This window comes from Suricata suricatta, chromosome 6 (assembly GCF_006229205.1).
Source record: "Suricata suricatta isolate VVHF042 chromosome 6, meerkat_22Aug2017_6uvM2_HiC, whole genome shotgun sequence".
NCBI classification, from domain to species: Eukaryota; Metazoa; Chordata; class Mammalia; order Carnivora; family Herpestidae; genus Suricata; species Suricata suricatta.
In genome coordinates this window covers 10,738,460-10,763,440 of record NC_043705.1, presented here as the reverse complement: position 1 = coordinate 10,763,440, position 24,981 = coordinate 10,738,460, and the positions used below count along the sequence as shown (strand labels likewise).

Here is a 24,981-nt window from a genome sequence, read left to right as displayed (position 1 = left end):
CAGAGTTTTCATAGGATGGGTCAGTTTACTGGATCAGAAAACGCTGCACTCTGAGTCAACTTGAAGGCAATAGATTAACTAAAGAAACATTGCCTCCAAGTCCTGATCACCAAGAATAGAACTTGTAGTACTTGCATTTTGATGGAAGCCATGCCAAGGAGGTGACTGCCCCATGAGATCTACCGTCTAGGTTTTCTCTATAACCCTGAGCAAGTCCTTTAACATTTTTGCTCATTTGCAGAGTGCCTTGTGAAGAAGGTACTGCCTCTGTTCACAAGCATGGTGTAAGGCTAAAGCAATAATGATCTCAGTGTTATATATGTACCAATGTGCACAATTAAAGTTCACGCACCTCAGCAAATCTCTTTCCATGGTTGCTATTTCAGCGATAAGCTTCAATAATTGGTCCTAAGATGATCAAAATGGGTAGAATTAAATATTCTGGAATATTTGATTAACCACACAGGGTTCAAAACAAGAAAGGAAGAGGGGGACCAAAAGCAAGTATTGAAAGCCTGAAAATATTGCTGCTGCTTTTGATTTTAAGCCACAATTACCCAGCATGACTGTACTTAATTTAAAATTTTTTTAATTTTATTTATTTTTCAAGAAAGAGACACAGTATGAGCAGGGGAGGAAGAGAGAGATGGGGAGTCACAGAATCTGAAGACAGGCTTCAGGCTCTGAGCTAGCTGTCAGCACAGAGCCCGATGCAGGGCTCTAACTCACAAACCGAGAGATCATGACCTGAGCTGAAGCCAGACGCTTAGCCGAGTCACCCGGGCGTCGTCCCATGACTGTACTTAATTTTAAAAGTAGTCTGTCATTCTTTCTCATTGCCACATACTCCACTGTGTATATATACCACATCTTCTTGATCCATTCACCAGTTGATGGACATTTAGGCTCTTTCCATGATTTGGCTATTGTAGAAAGTGCCACTATGAACATTGGGGTACATGTGCTCCTATGCATCAGCACTTCTGTATCCCTTGGGTAAATCCCTAGCAGTGCTATTGCTGGGTCATAGGGGAGTGGATGGACCTTGAGAGTGTCATGCTAAGCGAAATAAGTAAAGCAGAGAAGGATAGATACCATATGTTTGTATTCATAGGTCTAACAGGAGAGACCTGGCAAGGGACCATGGGGAGAGGAAGGGGGAAAGAGAGCGGGGAAGAGTGAGGGACACAGATCAAGGGAGACTACTGAATACTGGAGATGAACCATGGACTGAAAGGGGAGGAGGGGGAGGGGTGATGGTCTTGGTGGGGGGCACTTGTGGGGAGAAGCACTGGGTGTTATATGGAAACTAATTTGACAATAAACTATTATAAAAAAAAAAAGTAGTCTGATCCTTAGAGAAGCATGGGCAGAGAGCAAATTGTGTTTACCCTCCCCTCAAGTTTCTGTCTCATGTGATCCAGGCTCTCTTCAGTATAGCAATTTCACACCCTTCCCCTAACCTGGTAGCCTGAACAAATTTCCATTGTCCAGCCTTTATTATATTGCAGTCTTCTGCATTTCCTAGCGGAGTCTTTCTCAGTAGAGAAAAGTCATTTGTTCTGGGAGGTCATGTTAATTGCTGGTTCTTCATAATATTAAATCTAGTATGTCTATTTCAAGCATTTCCGGAAGACTGTCATGAGAGGATAAAGTGATATCTGAGGAAGAGTTTGGGGTATGACGTCCATGGATGACATTGATTGGCTCATTCACGTGGGGAGTAACGTGTACTGATAACCTACTGTGGGTCCAGCATTACCCTGGGCAATGGAAACATAGGTAATAACAGGATCCCTGACCTCACAGAGCTGTCATTTTCCGCGAGGTAGATGATACCAAACTGACAGCAAACTATCAACAATTCAGAAAATCTGAATAAGGTTTGTTGGTAAGATAATAGTACTATATTAACATCACTGTTGTAAGTTTTGATCACTGGATTATAGTTATGTCATAGAAAGTCCTTGTTTTTATGAAATAAACAGATATATCTAGGGGTACAAAAACAAGGCCCACAATCTTCTCTCATGTGTGTGTATGCGTGTGCATGTCTATTATCACTTGAGGAAACTGAGTGAATGATATATGGTGATTCTTTTCATTCATTTTAGAATTTTTCTGAGAAATCTGAAATTATTTTAAAATTAAAAGTTTAGAAATATTTTTAAAAGGGAAAGGGGCTCCTGGATGGTTAAATATCTGACTCTTGACTTTGGCTCAGATCATGATCTCACAATTCATTTCGGTCAGGTCACAATCTCATGGTTTGTGGGTTTGAGGCCCGTGGCAGGCTCTGTGCTGACAGTGCAGAGCCTGCTTAGGATTTTGTCTCTCCCTCTCTCTCTGCCCCTCCCTGGCTCTCTCTCTAGCTCTCAAAATAAATAAACCTTAAAAAAATACAAGGAAAAAAGTGACAATGGGACACAGAGCTATCAGATCGGCTAAAACGAAGAAGACTGAAAACACCAAGCACAGACATGAAGGTCAGGTAAATAGAACTCAGCATGCACTAAGGCTAAATATATATGCTTACCCTATGAACTAACAGTTCTACTTCCAGGCATATGCACAACATAAACGGTCCTAATCTGTTCAGCAAATGTATGTATAAAAATAATCAAAGCAGCACTTTTATAGAATGGTCCCCAAATGGAAACAAGCCCAATAAATCTCAACATGAAAAGAGATTAATTAATTAAGCTTTGCTTATATAAGAGTCACACGGTGAATGGTTTAGAACTACCCATAACACAGGTGAGCAGGGGCGGGTCAGAGAGAGGGAGACACACAATCTGAAGACAGGCCCCAGGCTCTGAGCTAGCTGTCAGCCTGATGTGGGGCTCGAACCCACAAACCAAGAGATCATGACTTGAGCTGAAGCCAGACGCTCAACTGACTGAGCCACCAGGCACCCCTAATAAAATAAATTATAAACAAAATAACATGTATTACATGATTCCAGTAACAAAGTTCAGAGGTGCCTGGGTGGCTCAGTCGGTTAAGGGTCTCATTCCTGATTTCAGCTCAAGTCATGATCTCACAATTCAAGCCCCATATCAGGCCTGACAGCTCAGAGCCTGTTTGGGATTCTCTGTCTCCCTCTGTCTCCCCCTGCCCCTCCTCCATTTTTGCTTTCCTTCACTCTCTTAAAATAAATCAATAAACATTTAAAAAATTAACTAAAAAAACCATACAGTTCAAAAACAGGAAAAGTGCCCCACATTAGTGGAGCAGACAAGGAACAAAAGGAAATAGTTGGCCTCTTGGTCCAGATGCTGGTCACATGCCTGTACTCAGTTTGTGGAAAGTCACTAAGTTGTACACATATTCACACATTTCTATTTACTCCTCAAGTATAAGAAGTTAACAGGTGCACATCCTTAGACAAAGTAAAATTAAATTTCAAATAAAACTTCACTTTACATAAAAATTAACTCAAAATGGGTAACAGACTTAACTGTAAAACTATAAAGTATTGCAGAGAAACAAAGGAGAAGTGTGGAGGAGGTGGTGGGGAGGGAGGTACAAAACGGTTCTTAGACTTGTCACCAAAAGCATGACCCCTATAAGGAAACATTGCTAAGTTGGATCTCACCCAAATGTAAAAGCTTTTCCACCAAAGAATCTGCAAAGAGAGTCCAAAGACTATGAGAAAGTGTTTGTGAGCCACACATCCAACAAAGGACTTGTATCTAGAACATATGAAGGACTCCCAGAACTCAACAGTAAAATCCAGAAAATTCTATCAAAAAAAGGAAAAAAGAGGAGCCTGGGTGACTCAGTCAGGTAAGCATCTGTCTTCGGCTCAGGTCATGATCTTGTGATCTGTGGGTTCAAGCCCTGCATGGGGCTCTGTGCTGACAGCTCAGAGCCTGGAGCCTGCTTTGGATTCTGTGCCTCCTTCTCTCTCTGCCCCTCCCCCACTCACGCTTTGTCTCTGTCTCTCAAGAATAAGTAAACTTTAAAAAAATTTTAATAAGAAAAGAAAAAGGATAAAAGACACAAATAGGCATTTCACTGAAGATGGCACACAGATGACAAATAAGTCCATGAAGAGATGTCCAAATTCATTAGCTATTAGGGAAATGCAAAGGAAAACCCTAAGAAGATCTCACTGTACACCTGTTAGAATGGCTAAGATACAGCAATAACACCGAATGCTGGCAAGAATGTGGAGAAACTGAGTCATTCATACACTTCTGGTGTGAATGTAAATTGGCAAAACCACACTACCAGAGAGTATGGCACTTTTTTATAGAACTGAACATGCCCTCACCATAGAATGCACTAATTGCATTCTGGGAATGTATACCATAGCCATTAACACATATGTTCACAGACAATCCTGTACATAAATGCCCATAACAGCTGTATTCACTATTTTCCCACCGTGGGCGCAACTCACTGTCAACAGGTGAATGGAACAGTCCTCGATAACAGGGAACAAACTACTGATACACACAATAATCTGAATGAGTCCTAAGGGAACAATGCTGAGTGAATGAAACAAGTCTATCTCCAGAAGTCACATACTATGTAATTCCATTTACGTAATACTCTGAAAGTAACAAAATCCTAGAGATGGAGGGTTGGTGGTTACCAGCAGTTAAAGAACACCAACAAAAGCTTCTAACACGGGGCGGTGGAGAGGACGGAGCCTCTTTGTAAAAAGAATTTTGAAATAGAGTCACAGAATTTCTCCAAGTTACACTAGAAGCAAGAATTTGCCTAGTTCTGAAGGAGAATGACTTTGATTCTAGGATCTCATGCCAAGTAAAGAACTATTCAGTTCTGAAGACAAAATAAAGACTTTCACATAGAAAGAAAATAATAGAAAAAAATTGCCAGCCAGGAATCTCACACGGTTTTAGGATGTAAAATTTTGCTTCATATATCTGAGAAAGAGTTTATCTACAGAATCGGTTAATAGTGTACTGTTTAGTCACTACCACAGTTCCTAGGAGAAAGAAATAATGAATTCAGAAGGATGAACTTAAGTGAAAAAAAGATATACTTATTATTGTTTAAAGAGTTTATTTGTAAATGAGAGTAACCACACCCTGAGGTAAAACTTGCCAAGGATATTAAAATAGTAGATGAACTGGAGGGGAGGGATCCATAAGGAAGCCAAAGTCTTGGCTTCACTAGAGGAGAGAAATATTCTAGATGTTGACAAAAATTAGGTTTATTTAGCTGTGCTTTAATAACAGTCAAATGTATACTTCATGAGAGCACAATGCTCTCTCTCTTATTTGCCCCAGAATGCCATGGGCCAGAATACCAGCCGGTACTTAAGATTCATTGGATAAACAAGGAGTGAATAAATGGGTGAATGAATGAATGGATTTCGGGTATGTAGTTTAGTGAGTTCCTTATAGATTTTGGATATTAGCCCTTTATCTGATATGCCATTTGCAACTATCTTTTTCAATAGCCAAATCCTGGAAAGAGCCTAAATGTCCATCACCTGATGAATGGGTCAAGAAGATGTGGTATATATACACAATGGAGTACTATATGGCAATGAGAAAGAATGAAATCTGGCCATGTGTAGGAAAGTGGATGGACCTCGAGGGTGTCATGCTGAGTGAAATAAGTCAGGCGGAGAAGGATAGATACCATATGTTTGCACTCATAGGTCTAACAGGAGAACAGGAGAAACCTAACAGAGGACCATAGGGAGGGGAAGGGGGAAAGAGAGTTGGGGGGAGGGAGGGACACAAATAATGAGAGACTATTGAATCCTGAAAAAGAACCGAGGGCTGAAGGGGGAGAAAGAGGGGGGAAGGGGGTGATGGTCATGGAGGGGGGGCACTTGTGGGGAGAAGCACTGTGTGTTATATGGAAACCAATTTGACAACAAACTATTATTTAAAAAAAAAAAAGGAACACCTTGTGCTCGGGTCAAACTGTGACACTTAAATCTGAACGTTTTCAGCTCTAGCTGGCTAAATCTTCCAATACCTCAAAAAAAAAAAAAGAAAAAAAAGAAAAGAAAAGAAAAAGAAAAAGAAATTCGATTATCCTTTGCATGAAGTTTAGAATTGTTGGTATGTCATTCACTAGGACAACATTCAGAGGTTCACCAGTAGGAACCACAGAACCCAGCAGGGGGCTGTACTAGCAGCTGAGGCTAGTTAGTTAGTTTTAGTAGGAGGATATTAGCAAGGGAAAGACACATGGGTGGAGCCTAGAGAAACCCAGACACCAGCTTCTTTCTGCTTTCTCCTTCCTGAAAGGGCACTCACACCGAGCGTGCTCTGTTCTCCAGGAATGAGAAATGCTGCCACTTGTGTGCAATGTGTCTGGCCAGTGAAGCCCATCAGCGACTCAGTGCCCAAGCTTCTTTTATGGGGGATGGATCATGTGGTTGCCCAGTGTCTAGCACATTCCAAAAATTCCAGATTCCCAGAAGAAAAGCAAGCATTCAGCATACACCAGAGGGATTTCACAGTCTGCAGCACAGCAAACCACCTTCAACAGGGAACATTTTCATATCAGTGTGGGGAAGGGATTTAGTGCCAAGAGCTAAGATGCCAGCCAAGAGCCAACCTGCAAGTAGGTTTTTCCAAGGAGAGCAGATTCAGACCTGCTATGTTAACTCTCTTTTGCACATTGGTCTATTTAGTTTTCTACTTTCTGAGCTACTTTTTTTTATATTTTATATTTACCTAGACAATAATTTCTTTTGCTTGGGCTTTCAAATTCAAAGTTAAATTGTTGTCCATCAGATTGTATCTTTGTTCCTCACGCAATGGTTCACTTCTACAAATCAGTACTGTTTCAAGTTTACCTTGTTATGAGTCTTTCTTTCCAAAGAGTAAGATGTTGCTTTTGATGATCATTTCAATCCTTTTGTTGTTTTGTGTTTCAGTTTGTGCTTGCCTTTACTGATTCCTTTATTACATGTTTTATTTTGCTATTTTTCTCTCTTCTGCTCTTAAGAACTAAATTCAAATTAATGCGAAAATTTAAAACCCATGAACAGCTTTCACAGCACAATTACATAACAAGGTATCCATTTCTGGGAATCCCCAAAAACAAACGGTTGAGGACAAACTACCAAAAGCCACAGGACACGCATGACATCAGCAACTGTGTGGGAGGAAATTAAGAAAAAAAAATAGACAAAGGAAGAGATGCTCCAGATAGATGTCAGGAGAGGGAAAAGAGCCAGGGATTCTTATATAAAAAAAAAAAAAAAAAGCCAAAGAGCATGCCTAAAATGAATGTACACCTACAAAGCACACTAACAAAAATAAAAATATAAAACTCTATTTAAAAATAAGATAAAATTAATTTAGGAAGTGATACAAGATGTGAAACAGAGTATAAACCTGAAATAGTAATGTTGGAAATGAGGTGACAGAATACAGAAAATGTGAAATAATAGCAAGTATTATTTCTGAAATAAAGAGTGAACTAGAAGGAACAGAGGAGCAAATAAAACAATAAGCTTAAGATAGGTAGGAGGAGAAAAAGGGAAAAGTATTTTATTGAAAATAAAGTTTAAAAATGCATGAGAAAGTAAAAATACAGAAGATAAAGAATGTCTAACAACCAAAATACAGGACTCCCCAAAGGAGAAGAAAGACAAAGCAAGGAAACAGAACGCAAAAAAGTATAACCCAAGAAAATTTATTGAAAGACATAAAATCACTGACAGAATTTTACTCTGAAAAAATTACTAGGATTTCAATTAAAATAAAAAACACCTTTAAATCCTTTTGTTAACTGGGCCCAAACAGCAAGTGACTTATAAGGAAAATGAAAATGAAATTGGATTATGATCGGACATTGACAGCAAGTCTTATGTTAGATGATAATGCAGTAGTATATTAAAGATGCTAAAAAAAAGAAAAATAGAAGGTACGCTAAGATTTTAATTTCCCATAGAGTTACTTCCAACTGTCAAGGGCACAAACTTATTGACAACATGAATATTAGTACCATGAACACTGTGTGAGGCATCAGCTACGAAAAGTGGTTCCAACAAATGACATCTAGAGAGACATTAACATACTGGCTGGTGTTGAGCATTCAATATATTAAAATATAATTCTAAATGAGGGTTGAAAATGAAAATGTGGCAACAATGGCTGTAGAGTCCAACAGCACAGAAGTAGTACAATTCTATAAAATAGAGGGAGACTAGGAAGAGCCTATGCATATATTTACATTAAGCGCATTGATAGTAGGGATATCTGTATCATTCTTTTGAGACTATTGTGTATGTAATGGGGGTCAAACAAGTGATCCATTCTAAAATTCTCATAGTCCTCAATCTGATTTGGGAGAATCAGCTTTACTTCATGATCTATCTTACACATGCTCGCTCACATGCATTATAGTTCAGACTACAGCAATACACTTGAACCATGCCCAACAGAGTTGCGTTGAATATCCATCATACCAATACTGTACTCTTGAAATCCTAATTCCAATCACAAGAAACTGGGTTTCTTGGACAAGAGCGAATTCCAGGTCAAAAGCAGGAACTGGACAAGCTGACGTCATAGCACACGGAGGAGGCTGTCCTCATGACTTCCCCAGTCACATCAATAGACTGGGGGGACACCTTGAAGAGGCTTCTTCCACTGGCCAAAACCAGGAAAATTTGAACTTCAAAAAGGATAGTAATTGTGATAGATTTAAACTCATCAAAAATCTTTATATGCTTGAATTCAAAATAATTACAAACTAATTGATTAACTTTAGAGGATGACAAGGTACCAATCCATTATTTAGAAAATCGGTAATCAGAGGGACAGAATCAAGCATGTATCTCAATGAACTAAATAGGAGGGAGTACCACTTATGAATTCCTTCCTCCAGCCCCATCCACCTGGGTGATTATCTCATCTATTATGTCCTTTATTTCCACTATTACATTTTTCATACTAAACATGTCCAATTGTCTTTTAAATATAACTGTCCTTTCCTATTGTTTGTAGTTTCCTTTATCTCTTAAATATATTTATTACACTTATTTTAAGCTCTGTTCCAATAATCTTGATTCAGTTTGGGCATGCTTTTCAGCCTATAGTCTTTCTCTCAGACCTGAGGTCAGCAAACTGATTTTCAGTCAAGGGCTAGAGAGTAAGTATTTTTGGTTGCAGGGGCCAGATGGTCTCTGTCACAACCACTCAACTCTGCCATTGCGGTGTGAAAGCAGCCGTAGACAATACGTAAATGAAAGAACATGGCTGTGTTCCAATAAATATTTACGGGCACTGAAATGTGAACTTTATATAATTCTAATGCAGCACAAAATACCATCCTTCTTTCTTTTTTCCGTTTCAACCATTTAAAATGTAAAAACCACTCTTAGCTTGGGGACCCTACATAAACAGTGGAGAGCTAGATCTGGCTCATGGACTGCAGCCTTCTGACAACTGTAGTAGGTGGTTGTATTCCTCAGGTGTCTGGCTGTTTTGACCTGTGAGCGGACATTTCCCTGGGTATTTTAGCTTCTCTCTATCCCTATATTCCTATATATTATGCTCACACATATTTAAATAATTACTTGATTGGTTAGGAATTATAATGGGTTTTTATTATTTTTATTTGCATTACCCAGTCTCTCTATTAGTTCCACTAAAAAATCCTAAAAAAGGAGGTGGTGGCAGTTTTCCCATTGTCCTTCTCATCATTACGGCAGATCCCAAGGGAGGACCTGATATTTTCAGTGGAACCCATATCTCTAAAAATGTTATTTGCAAAAAGCACAAAGAAAACTGAATTTCTCTGCCCCTTGAACGGTGAAGAAACTCTAAATGTGGGTCAAGATTAATTGAAGGTTTCCTTATTATATTTTTTCTTTTGGAGAGAAATAAGGAAGAAACACAAAGGTAGGAGGTGAACACCCCGTTAACTTACAGGATGCCTGCACAAGCTAGACACTACTCAGGTTCTGAAAGACATGATTGTGCCTGCTCTGCTGACAGTCTTTCCTTGAGCCTGCTGAAACCAGAGAAATACTGAAGACACTGGAAGTATCAAGGTTTGGAGAGACAGATCTGAAAAAACCACAACTCTTTGGAGCTTGGTAGTTCAGAGTCTTTCTTGTCATAAAATTATGATAACCACTACTTTGACCCCCTATCTTATTTTATATCAACTACCCACTGTGACCTGCCCTAATCCTCCCAGGCTGGAAGAGGGAATGGTCTAAGAGGAGGCTGCAGAGTCACCTTCATCCCAACCCAGGAGAGTGGACTCCCAACATTTCCCAGTCCAAAGCTTCTTCTAGATAATGGAATGATAAGTAGATGAAAGGAGATGATATGGATATGCAACTCAATGACGGTTCATTTACAGAGACTTTGATCAAAATAAAAGTCATATATCCTACACAGAAGGTTTCAGCTGAAATGATTGTGACCTAGACTCGGTCCTCCCAAAATCTTCCTTAGAATCTCCACCAAGGTAGGCTCTACCTCCAATTATCAATTACTTCATTTACATGTGGATTTTCTTATTTTGTCCTCATCATGAGAAGAGAGCCCTATTTTGTGGGCAACTAGGAACAGTCCAGCCTTTAGTTGGTTGAAATTCTTGACGCATCTTATTTTGGTCTTTGTGAACACAGACCTCTGCCTCTGGTTTCTGTATTAAGTACTCACACTACTAAAAACACTGTTTTTTCGCCAGTACTCAGAGCCGCCTTTCATATGTTCCTCAAATGCACACACCGAAGCATTCATGAACAAGCACCTTTTCTCATTCACTGCATCACTTTCAAAAATTTCAATATTCCTTGCAGTACACCGTGGCTTTATCACAATCCAGGTCATCTCAATTTAAATTAGGTGGAGAATTCAAATCTAAATCTTAGGATACCCTTGCATAAATAGGTTACATCCCTCTCTACACACTTGATGCACAAAAGAAGTTCATTTATTATATCTGAAAGTGTTTAGGGCAACAGTAATTTTCTGAAATGGAACTTGGAGGCAATATCACCAAAATCCTATTTTTAGACCTTGTCAGTAATTACAATAATCTGGTTCTAAGGGAGGCTGGGTGCGTTCCAAGTCCTTCTTTCCCAAATAACATTCCAATGTGTCCAGGAAGGCTTTTCTGAGCACTCTGACCTACTATCACTGTGTCTTCCCCAAACTCTAGAGGGTTTATTGTCATGGCATTTGTTTGACTGTCAAACATAAGGACTTAACTTTCTCTCCCAATTACTGAGTTCTCTTTTCATGTATAGGACCAGCTGCACACATAAGCTGAGAAGCTCCTCAGGAGAAATGACCTTTGCTTATAATAACTAGAGATCTGACAGATCTGAATTTTTGAAATTAATGGCTAGGCACAGAGACAGGCAGCAACAAGAGTGATGTAAACAGATCTCATAAGAATTGAGAGCAAGCCCATCGCACATGCCCGGAAAGTAAAGGCACAACAGGGTCCTAATGGGAATCTCAATTGCACTGTATCAAACAGAACTCTGATTTCCTCCCCAAACCTGGTCCTCTCCATTTCTTCATTACCTCAGCCAATCACAATACCAAACAAGCAACAGTCAACTTTGATTCTTCTTTCTCTCCACATTCAATCTTTAGCAAGCCTTCCTGACTCAAATCATAAAACAGATCATAAATATATCTATTTCTCTCTCCCTCCAATGCTATGTCTTTAATCCAAGCCATCATCATGTCTCCCTCTAAACCCTAATATACCCTTGGGAAGCCTGGGTGACTCAGTCAGTTAAGCATCCAACTCTTGATTTCAGCTCAGGTCATAGTCTCATGGTTTGTGAGATCAAGCCCCACATTGGGCTCCATGCTGACAGTGTGGAGCCTGCTTGGGATTTCCTCTCTTCCACTCTCTCTGTCCCTCTGTCACTCACATGCCCTCTCTCTCTCACACACAAAACATACATAAATAAACTTAAAAAAAAAAACCAATGTACCCTTCCCAAATATTTCCATTAGGACTCTCTTCAATCCAGTCTATGCAGTAGTCAGAAAGATCTTCTTTATTTAGCACACAGATCAGATGTTCTACTTAAGACATTCTACAAAGTTTACAGTAGGACACAGCTAGATAGCACACAAAATCGTCTTGGAATTTAGGTGGCCATAAAGGGAGGGACAAATGCCCCATCTGTTATATTGACTTTCTTGTCTCCAGAAACCAGTAGAAGAGTTGCACACAGATGTCAGGGGAAAGCAGGAAAGCTCCAGATGTACTTGAAGCTTAAGCCACCATTTCCAGAAATATTTACAAGGACTGCATTAGTTTCCTGGGGCTGCTGTAATGTTACCACAAACTCAGTGACTTATAACAGCAGCAATTTTCCTCTCACAGTTCTGGAGGCCAGAAGTCTGAAATCAGTATCACTGAGCTGAAATCAGTGTGTTGGAATGGCTGCATTCTCTCTGCAGGCTCCAAGGGACAGTCCCTCCCTGGTCTCGTCCAGCTTCCGGTGGCTACGGGCAACTTCTTCCCTTGTGACCATATCACTCCAGTCTAACTCTCTGCTCTGTTTTCTCATCATTTTCCCCCTGTGCGTGTGCAATCTCCCACCTGTCACTTACTTGTGTTTAGGGTTCATTCATATAATTGAGAATTATCTCTTCATTGAAAAATCTTCAACCTAACCACATCTGCAAAACCGCTTTCCCCAAATAAGGTCACATCTAGGCGCCAGGAACTAGGAGACCTGGCATCTTGGTGGTGCCAGTTTTCAGCCAACGACATGGACCATCTACAGGTTTCTATTTAAGAAAATGTAGGCAGCTATCAAACTTCTCCCATTCTTGAACCAAACTCTGTACCACCAAAGTAAAACTCACACATGAGGGAAAAAACAGGATTCCCAGGTGTTCCTGAGAAATGCATGCCTTCACCTTCAAGCAAGTCAGAACACCCATCTCCCTGACCCTTTCTGACACATTCTCAATGCCTTTAGAATAAATTCAAAACTCCTTACCATGACCTACAAATCCAATGTGACCTGATTGCTCCTTTTGTCCCAGACCTTGTCTCATACCTCACACCCCTGTACTCAGGAGCTCTCCCAATAATTAGAACTCACAAAGTATTTCAGTATTTGCTATATCCTCAGCCCAGAATATAACTTCCCCGGCATGAGAAATTTTACTTGTCTTTGTTCCCTATGATAGCCCTAGTGCCTGGTACAGAATCTGTTCTCTCAAGATGTTGCAAGAGAGGGAGAAATAAGGTGGAGAAGCTACATAAGCATCATCCAGGGTTTTTCATAAATGTTTGATGAATAAACCAATAGAGGCAGGCAAGGAGAAGGGTCAGAACTAGCACTGTGTAAACCCCACAAAACATCTCTAGGCAAAATCCTAAAAAGGGAATGCCATTCATGTAAAAGCACATTGATGCCTTGGGCTCTGTCAGGATTAGATGGGGTCCTATCAAGGAGAAATAGGAAGCCAATAATGAAAAGATATTCTTAGTTTATACTAGGATCTCAACAATATAGCTAGATTTCAACACTGTTAATTTTTACAAGGAGCAAATGTCCTTGATGTAGAGAAGATCTTATGTTCTTAGAGAGAAATATTAATGCATTCTAAAGATTAATGTAATTATCCTCCCCATAAGTGTATTCAATTTAGGATAGAAGATTAGGAAAACAATGTTATTCTCATTTTATTGTTTCAGATGTTATTTATAAAAAGGGAGCCCCTTCAAAACGACTTTCTGGAAAGGCCCCTTATGAGGCACATTGCATAAAAACAGGGGGAGGAACTGCTTTTAGAGATGGTAATCACAAAATCATGATGTTGCTGGCAATATTCCATTGGATAAATCTCTTCAAAGACAGAATCATTAGCTATTAGATAGCTCTTCTTGTTTGACATAATCAATCAGCAAAATTCCATTTCAGAGCAGCCTTGCCTCACTCCAATCTTATATAATTCTTTAACCTATAACAAAGGGACTACTTGTTCTCAGTGAATTTCTGATCCCAGGTAAAAACTGGTAATGTAATGTTTAAGGTTTAACACATAAGTACACAATGGCCAAAACAATCTATAAAGATCGAGCCCAAGTCAGCAGTCCTACTTACTACTGGGTACTATTGTGTACTAACCCTACTGTTGTGTGACCTAGGGAAGTCCTTTCCCCTCCCTGGGTCTCCAATCTCTCACCTTCATAAAGAGAACAAGGTCACAAATTATCCCTGGGATACGTTCAGCCCTTCAATTTCATGGAGATTTACTTCCATTCAACATACAAGACGATGGTGTGATAGATGATGAAACACTCAAGCAGAGACCATAAGACAGCATCATTGGCTAAGCTGTGGTCTGAGGAAGGCTCAGCTACTGACATAGGAATACAGTAGGATGACAGAGGAGTGCCAGGAAGCACCTAGTTTTTTTTCCCCAATGAAAGACTTAGAATCAAGAAAATTGACCCATCAGTCCTACGTGCCTGATTCTTGTTTATATTCGGTGTTGGCAGCTCAGTTCCATTGACTGAGGTCAACAACACACAAGTCATGGTGGCTATACTGTAGCTATCTGTTCACATTGTATGATCTGCTACCAAAATGCACCGCAGTGACCCACAGTGATTTTTCACATCTCTTGAGAATCGGGGCCATGAAATGCTGGTTTGACTGTTCACAAAGCCACCTGAATGGTCTATATGGACTTAACTGCTCATCACAACAGCAGAATGCCCTCAAATAGCTATCGATATGAGTAAATGGCAACACACATCCTTTTATCTGAAACATCCCTGCTTTTGATCATAGAAGTCCTGATGGTACCCACTATTCTCCTATACATATAAAACCAATAACTCCCTGTTTCTTTAAAACTCCTTCCATTTGGGGAGAGGCCCGGTCTTGTTTCTTAGGTTCCATAAACTCTTCGTGACTTACTGTGTCTTTAAGCACCACCTCCTTCTATCTTTCAGAGTTTGTTTCCACTGTGCATAATGCAGCCTTTATGAATTTTTAACTGACCTTCTTTGTACATTTTTCTCTCACTAAAATGGAAAATGGACTTCTCAGGAAGCTTTTCTGAGCCTTAAAAACTTTAAAAGAATACGTTTCCTCATTCCACTTCCAAGCTTAGCCCCACAAGCATAAATCTCATCATTCGTGCCCTAATCACCACAGGACGCACATGTCTGAAAACCATCACTAAAACACCGATTACCCTTTGCAGGCTTCCAAAAGGAAACGTAAACATTTAGTGGCCCACAGCTTTTCTGAGGTAAAGATATAAAAGAATCTTGCACAGGACCGGTTTTCTTTAGAGAGCTTCTGGGCCTTCCCAACACCATTATGTTTCTGCATCCCCAGATTCTTGGGGATTTCATGCTGGTATCATATACTCCAAATTCCAAAACTCTCTCCTCTCTTTGAGTCCTAATCCATGAGGCTGGGTTCTCAGAGAGCTATGAAGGAGAATACCAACCCAATAAATGAACCCATGGTGAAGTGCAGGGATGATAATGTCACCCATGTCTACCTTGAAGATCTGTATCTCTGGAGTTTTCCAGGTGCCCTGAGGTAGGAAGTCTGGAGCAGAGGTGGGTTTCCTTCCTGAAGGACTGAGGCACCACATGCTTAGGCCTACATTCACTACTGGTCCTCAGTTTACGTGAATGGATAAAAATAAAATACATATAAAGCTTAATGTAATTTGGAAGGGAGTAACTTTCAGTAGCATGCAATGTCCTGGGCAGGAATAACAGCCTACAGTGACAGGATAGGAGATATTCTTCCCCCTTACTACCTTCTGTCAGTGGAGAGAAGGGTGCACAGTAAGAAATGCATCTCAACTTAAACTAGCCCTACGTGCTCCTGTCTTCAGCTGTACCCCAGCACAGAAACACTTTCAAGAGAAAAATAAATTGTACTTGCTAAACCCTGGAAAGCAAAGGTCTTTTTTATTAAGGTTTTCTTGAGAAAGCAGTATGCAAGAGAGTCAAAAGTGAGCCTTTTAAAAGTTGTGATTTGCCCATCTTTTTCTGCAACGTCCCAATTCTTACCCTGTCTTTCTTCCTGCTTCTGGTTTTTCTTGCTTCCTTGTGTTTCTCTCTCCCCTTATCCCTCTTATATGGAATCATTTGCCCTCCTCTGGACTTACATCGCATCCTCTTCAGGTCCCCATCCTATCAGCATGACAGAAAGGACCACATTTTCCCTGTGCCCTCTGTCTCACTTGAGATAGATGAGGCCCGGTACACATAACAAGATGAGACCAGGAAGACAGACGATGCAACGTGAATGCTGCCTTCACCATCTCAGAGACAGAGACCATGCACAGTGGGACACCAGTGTCCCAAGGTAGAGGGTATAAGAGATGTGCTCAGTTCTGGTTCAAGCGGAAAAGATGAGGTGGGGAGGGAGCAGGGAGGAGCCTCTTCCATTTAGCAAACTAGAACAAATGTGAAGTCTGTTCACAACATGTAAAGTCAGATGAGCAGTCCATTGTTGGAAAGAACAGGTAATGGAAAGGTGCTGAATCCAGCCTCTGGGGAAAGAGGTTTAGAGAAAATGATGTGGACTCTGGGCAAGTGGCCAATTTGATGAAAAAGAAAGAGTTTATCAGGGGGCTTCTGGGTGACTCAGTTGGTTAAGTGTCCAACTTCAGCTCAGGTCATGATCTCACGGTTCATGGGTTCCAGCCCTGCATCAGGCTCTGCTTTCAGATTCTGTGTCTCCCTCTCTCTCTCTTTTTTTCTCCCATTTGTGCTCTGTCTCTCAAAAATAATTTTTTTAAAAAAAATACTTATCAGAAGGCTATAGAAAGTTCACAGAAATGAAGAGAAGTCCTCGTGAAAGACAGTAACCAGTTCCATGGAAACATAAGACAGGAAGTAATGGGTGGTGTCTTTAGGATGCCACCATCAGGATGAATTAATCCTAGTAATGTTTTTGTTTTTGTTTTTGTTTTTGTTTTATCGCACAGAGACCAAAGCAGATGTGCTAGTAAAGACAATGCTAGGGAGAATAGGGGAGCTTGGGGTATACAATGACGTGGAAGAGTCAGAGGCCCCAGGACTCCCTTCCAGGATGCAGGCTAGGTCTCTGGCACATTTCACTTCCAGCCCCTGCCATGGATGGCAGGGGGACAGAACCAAGCCTCAATTTGCAGAAGGAGCCCAGCAGGGACCAATATACTTCAGCCTCTCCTTCTCTGATGCCCAGGGGGGCTGGTGCCTGCGGGGGACCAGCCCACACACCGCACCACAGTCAAAAGGTCCCGAGTAGGGGGTTGGTGTCAGCGCAATATCTCTAGAAAAGAAGACAGACAAGATGAACAAGACAGACAAGACAGACGAGACAGACAACGTGGATGGTGGTTGGTAAAGCCACATTTTACTTAGATGGCCAGGGTCTTATATACCATGGGTGATTACATCATTTATTTAATGGTTACATAGTTCAAGATTTTTGAAGTAAAGACATGCTCTGGAAAAGGTCATTTTTATCAGGACAGTAGTAAATAAAAGGAACAATCAAGTCATTACAAGGGAGGGATTCCCTAATAACAGTCCGGCTCCAAGTGGAAGAAGAGCCTGAAGAATTCTGAGGATATTTACATTTCTTAAGACCCTTCATCAGTTATGCATGGGCAGGATGCTTATCCTTTAATAAGCAAATTTTTGGCAGAGGTTTGGGTTAACTCCCTACACCAAACAAAGAGCTAGAAAGCAAAGGAAGGGGAGGGCTGGAGCCACTGACCGAAGGAAGTTGATTCAAAGCCTAAGAGTATATGTCTCTTTGCAAAGCAATGAGAAAATCATAGGATGAACAGAAGCCACATGTGCGGCCCAGGAGGCCAAATATTGTTTGAGGGTTATTTTTTACCTACTGGGCCCCAACAGGTGCCAATACTTCCAGAGCTCCCTACGGTGTCCTGAGAGGTACATGAAAGCTGAAAGAAGTAAATCAGCCCTGCCTCTTGACTTTTCAATAAACAGGATTGAATTTTGAGAGCCTAAAGACTAACTTGTGGTCATAAAAAGTACCTATGAAAATGTCAGAATGTCATAAAATGTCATTCAAACCAGAGTGCTCCCTTTCTTCCCATTTAACAGCTCTACTGTTAAGGCACTGAAGAACAGTAATATCACAAACACAGCCAAATACACAGAGGTCACATGTGAATGTACCATGTGTGGGCCTGGGCAAAAGTTTAAAATTTTACTCATCAATGAGTATCCTACAGAAGCTGGCCCATATGATGAAGTGAAAAATTCACTTCATTGATTTTATTTTTCCAACCCAGAAAACTAACACTCTCTAGTTTCCTCTTATTCCACCACCAGAGGCAGAGTACAATAAAATCCCTTGTACTAAGGGACTATGAACGAATGCTTTGCCTCTTTCAGGGGGCATTTGCATTTAAAATAAAATATGCCAGGTTTAAGATGGTGGATGTAATGTAAAAGCAAGACTTTGACCTTATGGAAAGGCAAGCTATTTGGGGGTAGAACCATTGGTAATACACACACAAAATAGACAAAGGAGCCTACTAACTCTGCCTCTAGGTGAGCTGATCCTAATTTGGGAATGTGCGTGTGTGTGTTTCTACTGCACCTGGAGGTATGGTCTTATCCCTGCATACAATTTCCGAGTGTGCAGTATTAGTATCAAATGAGGGATCTTGAAGCATTTGCAATGATTTCCCAAACTAAACCAGAAAACAAAACCCCTTTTTCTTCACATGGGAATTATGGTCTTGGACCAAAAGCTGGCCCATATGATGTTAATTTGAAGCTATTATCCAGAAGAACACATAAAATTCTAATAATAGCACTGATGTCAAATGTTCCGTTCCAGTTCTCACATTTGTATTTATGCTCACTCTCAGAGTGGCACAAATGAAGGACAAATGACCTCACAGCAAATAATACTAGAGAAGGGTCATGGCAGTTTTGAAAGAGGAAAAAAAAAATGGCTGAAGAATTGAGCCCTCATCAGACAAGCAAGGGCAGGCAGAACTCTCAAGAAACCTACTTCTAATAGCCAATACTCAGGCTGCTGAGAGGCAGGGGACAGAGCATGTTAAATGGGTCTCATCTTTGGCGAACCCAAAGAAAAACTCTCAACTCTAGAGAACTAATGGTCAACAGAAAGAAGATGGGTGGGGGGAACGGGTTAGTAGGCAATAGGGATTAAAGGAGTCCACTTGTCATTATGAGCACCCAGTGTTGTGCAGACATGTTAAATCACTGTACTGTACACCTGAAACTAATACTGCACTGCATGTTAACTAACTGGAATTTAAATAAAAACAAATTTTTAATGTTTATTTTTGCGAAAGAGCGAGAGAGAGACAGAGCTCAAGCAGGTAAGGGGCAAAGAGAGAGGGAGACACAGAATCCGAAGCAGGCTCAAGGCTCTGAGCTCAGTAAAGAGCCTGACACAAGGCTCGAACTCACAAACAGTGAGATCATGACCTAAGCAGACGTGGACATTTAACTGGCTGAGCCACCCAGGCGCCCCTAAATAAAAACTTTAAAGAGAAAAAAGTAAAGAAAGATCAGTCTCATCTTTGCCCCCAAAACTTGTCACATTTCATTACAAAAACAAAATATATATAGTGGTACAGACGTAATGAAAAATATTCAACCAGTGATATTTTCTGGAATATACTCTGTATATGGTTACCATTTAAAAAAAATATATCACAATGAACCTGGATGGGCCAGGATTTCTAGGTGGCCTTCAGCTTTTAGCCAACAACATGGGCGCAGTATTACAGTCTGTAAGCCACTGGACTATGAACTCTAAATGGATCCCGTTGCTTAGAAATAGTATGGAAGGCTACTCAAAAGCAAAGACATGGTAGGATTGTGTTACCTACATTCAAGCCCTGTCTCCTCTCCAGTATCATGTAGGACCTCTTTAGATCAATGCCCACTTGTCAAAGATAAATGAGAAAAGTAGGTGACTTGATAAAATTCAAGGCTGGCCAAGTATTTCTACAGATTTCAGCACCTGATTTTCTAAGTCCCTGTGATATTATAAAGCTGTAGAGGATCCTAATTTTTGTTTGTCTCAATCTCCTCAACGCTCTTCTGTCATACTGAGGATCATCTGCATGAGCTGTGATGTGACACTGGCTTAGCATGCTTCTTTCTATATTCTCTGTACCCTCTCTAACAGGAGGAAGTACTAGTTCTTACAGCAGAGATTCTCAAAGAGGGGTCTACTCTCCTTCTGATAGGTTTGAATTGTATCTACACAACTCAATCCCTCATTTTGTTTTTTACTGACAGAGAAAATAGGCATAACAAGGGGGAATTTGGAATTATCCAAAGGGCTGAGAATAATGGCTTTCATCCTACAAGTAATCCAAATAGGATAACACCACATGATTTTAGCTATTTCTTAACATTAGTGGACATTCTATCCCATTTGGAATAAATATCCCATATGGATATGCATCCTTTAACTCTATTTGAATGAACATCACTGTCCAAACAGTGTTGGTGTTGTTTAAATTATTCTGGAACTTTATAGAGTTCCTTTAGGGACTGTACTATACCAAGCATTCCTTGAATAAAAAGAAAGTGTCACAGCAATCAAGTCAGATCAAGAATGGAAACTTTGGTTTGCCAATGTCTATCGATGTAATCCAACAACATAGCATAAATCCTACATTATAAAATTTCTAAGAAAATTTTGTCAAGTTTAGAATTGGCCTAATCATGGTAACAATCAAACAAAAGGTGTTGTCCCTTAAATAATTCTGGCTGCAAGGAATTAGTCCTTGGTGAATGTGGTTCATTTCCTCAGTTTATAAAATGAGATTGAGGGATGGAAGTCAAGAAGGAAGCATATAAAAATACACTGGCATCTTAAATTCAGAATGATATTTTATAGCCTAGGAACACGTAAACCTGAGGTGACCACTTGATCTAAAGACCAAAATCAGTATTGAGATGTTTTCCTTAGGGGAAACCATGTACACCATGTACACTATACAATCCTGGAACCGATGACTACTTTTACTAGAAACACTAAGCTTGGTTAGTCAGCCTGCAGTTGTAAACTGGTTTCTGTACACTCAGTTAAAGACGCGATAAGTTGCTTAACCTATTAAAGTTTTCTCCAATCCCTTCCACGGCCCCATTTCTTCTTTCACCCTTGCCTACTATGAGCTTTCCAACACGGTACCCCACAGGCACTTGGTACTGTGCCAAAATAGAAGTCACCCACAAAAGAACTTGCGTTCACTCAATATTTTACATACCATCTGAAGATTCTCAAAGAGTGAAACCGATGATCCTAAGATCCCGCTCCATACTGATGTGATTCAAATATGGAATAAGATGCTTGGGTTAAGTTTCTACTGCTGTGCAACTATGACTGCCAGCCTAAAGATTTAAAATACTCATTGATTATCTCACAGATTCAGTAGGTCAAAAATCCAGGCATGGGTTAGCAGGATCTTCGGCCTAGGGTCTCTCAGCAGGCTGAAATCAAGGTGTTGACCAAAGCTTTAATTCCATCTGAGGCTTGGAGTCCTCTTTTAAGTTCATTCAGATTGTTGGCAGGATTTAGGTCCTTGCACTTATAGGAGATTAAGATTTGTTTCCTTGCTGGTTGGTGGTCAGTGGCTCCTAGGGACTACCCACAATCCTTTGCCATGTGGCCCTTGTAGGCAGTTCACAAATGAATGTTTGCTTTCTTCCAGGCAGTGGGAGAGTTGTTCTCATTTTTTGCATCTCTTCCTTCTCCAAGACTGATGCGTCCTTTTCAAGAACTCACCTCATTAGGTAAAGCCCTCCTCAACCTGTGTTCTCTAATCTCCATTTTTATTTACACAAGTCATCTGTTTTCAGACCTTTAATAGTATCTGCAAAATCCCTTCTCCTCAGTCATAGAGTGTGAACTAATCATAGAGTGAAATCCATTATATTCACAGTTATGCCAACACTCAACTGGATGAAATTACACAGGGCGTGTACATCCGGAGGTGGAAATCTTGGAGCCATCTTCGAATTCTGCCAACTACAGATACCTTCCTGCACTAACACCCTAGATTTCCATTCTTTACACTTTCAAAAGTTTTGGAGTGGATTCTTAAAAGCACTTCTTATGAAACAGCAAGGATCATAGGCTGTAAAATGAACAGTATCCCCATGCTTTGTAGGACATACTATCCTCCTCATTCCCAAAGGGGGATGAAGCATATGAATGGAGACAGGAGAGAATAATCATCATTTATATTTGTAGGTACAAGTGTTTATGTTTCCTTTTAGATGAAAAAATCAGGATAAATCTCTCCATTTAAAGCATGTGGAAGAATGTGAGCCATCTACATGACAACATAGACCACATAGAGTAGGCTACAATCATGAAGGAGTTAGCAAGATAATTATTAGGATGAATAAGTATCTTAAAAGTGAAAAGCTATGTAAGTGGCTTATAGGAGAACATTTTAATTTCCAAAGAATATAAATGATAAAATTAAAAACAAATTTAATGACCAAGGTGTAAGTTTTCGATACTGTTCTTAAAAATGACTTTTTTTTCCCAAAAGATCATTGTATCCCAACTGATATTAGAATGCCCAAAATAAAAAGTGTACTGAACATCTGGTTCTTCCAGAGTTCATTATGTGTGATAATTTATGACAAACAATTCATGTCCAGTTCAGAAGCGTGTGCTCTTGCCTTGCTCCAAGAATATCCCTGCACCAAAAATACACAGAAATGAAACATCACTGGAATGTGCAACATTCTCATGATTTAAGGTTCTGTTTCTGACAGCTTATCAAACAATAGCTTTCTACAGTTAAATATTATCACTCACAAGAATAATGAAATAACCTTTCTATGGTTAATGAAAGCTGATCAGTAAATGCTAAACAACAAATGAAAATGTTGTAAAGAGTTCAGGTGATTTTGGGTGGGGTGGGTAGTGCCTGGATGGTTTAACTGATGAACTGTCCGGCTCTTGATTTCAGCTATAGTCCTGATCTCACAGCTTGTGGGTTTAAGTCCCACCCTGGCTCTGTGCTGAAAGTGTGGATCCTGCTTGAAATTCTCTCTCTTCTCTCTTTCTACCCCTCTCTGCCTCCCCTGTGCTCTCTTTCTCTCTGTGTCTCAAAATAAATAAATAAACATTTTTTTAAGAAGTAGTCACTGTCAACTGAAGATCAATCAGATCAAATATATTAAGTTATTATAATGCATAACAAGAAAGGAAGTTTCAGTGTAAAATTTCCAATTTACAGACACATTTCTAGAATAATAATAATGGATTTTTTCATGAATGCTCTTTGACAATAAAAAAAATATATATCTGATCTGTAATTTAGGTCACCTAACAGCTTCTACCAATATGGACTACTTGCCTATTGAGACTGATGCAGCTCAAAAATATATAAATTATAATGACTTTTCTTTTCCTCAAGAGTTGTCATCATTCCTGAAGCTTAGTTTACACTTAGATAATCCAACTACACAGTTCACTGAGAAAATAAAGATTAGTTCTGTGCCCCCGCCTTCTTGCTCCCTTATTATTTGCTTTTGAAACAAACACATCCATCTTTATCTGCTTCCACTTTGCCAGAGCAAATCCCTGTATGCTTGTCCTACAGTATGTCCCATCTTGCCTCTTCCAGGACACCATTTTATTAATTATCTCCCCCTTTCCTTCCCTCACTTACATACTAAAATGACTATCCAGGCAAATGACTTAGACATAAATGGACTCTGAACATTCTCCCCAGATCATCTTCTAGCCTCTTTTTCCCTTACCCACCACATACAAAAACTGTTACCTTTCCATTTCCTTGACCCCCTATATACTGGAAGCTTCCAGAACTCCAGGATTATTGTGGGCTTGCTCACCATTATATCCCCAGCACTTGATATATTACCTGAGATGGAGGACTTACTTCTTGGGTGGGCCAGATTGACTATTGCTGAGAATTTTTTAGGCAGGGAGTCTCAGCAAATCCCTTACTGGACAGGTACTTAATATTCATGATAGCCATAGTAGATAATCATAACCATAGAAGCTAATTCATTTATCATTTTTAACTATTACTCCTCAATAACTCACCCCTACTCACATCAATGATATCTATAGACTTGAAAAGAGTATTATAGTCAGCTGGCAATTTTGTCTGGGTGATTCTGAGAAGTCGCATTCTCTTCTGCTGGAAGATTAACTGATGTAATTAGCAACAGCTCTTGCATTACTTGATGGGCTTTTATACTGGTAGCTTAGTCCAGGATCTCAGTGAACAGCTTCTAAAAGGTACCATGCAAAGAAATGCCAGTAAAAGGCTGACAGTGGAAGCAAACTTGGGATTTTTATCCATTTTAAACCACAAAAGCAGAAATTCAAGGATTTTTGAGCTAACTGAAAGGTCAGTGCATTTAGAAAAATAAAAAAGAAACACCCGATCCTTAGCAATGCAAAGGAACTCTGGCAGAACTCGACTTCCACAAAAAGTCACCCTCGAAAGGGCGACGGTTCATTGCCACTGGGTCCACAAGCAAGGGTAGGCTGCATAACCATTACCTTTCAAGTAGAATGGACATGCTGAAGTCTGGGAAAAGCTATTTATGATCATTGCATGTACATCAAAACCCTTTATTTTCTATACATGCATACACTAACTCAGAGTCCCTGAGGATATGAGACTGGGTTAGTAAAGGAAGGGCTAAAAGTATAAAATAACACATGTGATTTGCTTGGTTAATGAACACATTGCTGACAGGGTCAAAAATTTCTTCTCGGTGTCTGGTTTTGTTAAGATGAACCAGCCATGGCTCTAAAACAAATTCTTTTATGACCACTTCCCACTCCTACCAAGCTTAGTGACTCTCCTCTCTGACCTCACAGAACATTATGCATCTCTGAGATAGCATCTACCTCAATGAGGCAAAGTGATCTGTTTACAAGTCAGATTCTCACAAAACAAAACTATTTGAAGATGTGGGCATTGTTTTCTCTTTGGTATCACTAGTGCAATTATCCACACGGCACTCAATTTT

General features: G+C 40.0%; 1 long non-coding RNA gene across 2 annotated transcripts; it reads left to right on the top strand.

The window, feature by feature from the left end:
- The first annotated feature begins 1,818 nt into the window (after nt 1-1,818).
- LOC115294698 lies at nt 1,819-21,720 on the top strand. 2 transcript variants are annotated; one of them, XR_003910069.1, is made up of 3 exons: nt 1,819-1,891; nt 2,373-2,491; nt 21,663-21,720. It is a non-coding gene; the product is annotated as an uncharacterized LOC115294698 (long non-coding RNA). The 2 variants fall into 2 exon arrangements; XR_003910070.1 differs by lacking the exon at nt 21,663-21,720 and adding an exon at nt 10,156-10,182.
- The last annotated feature ends 3,261 nt before the right edge of the window (nt 21,721-24,981 follow it).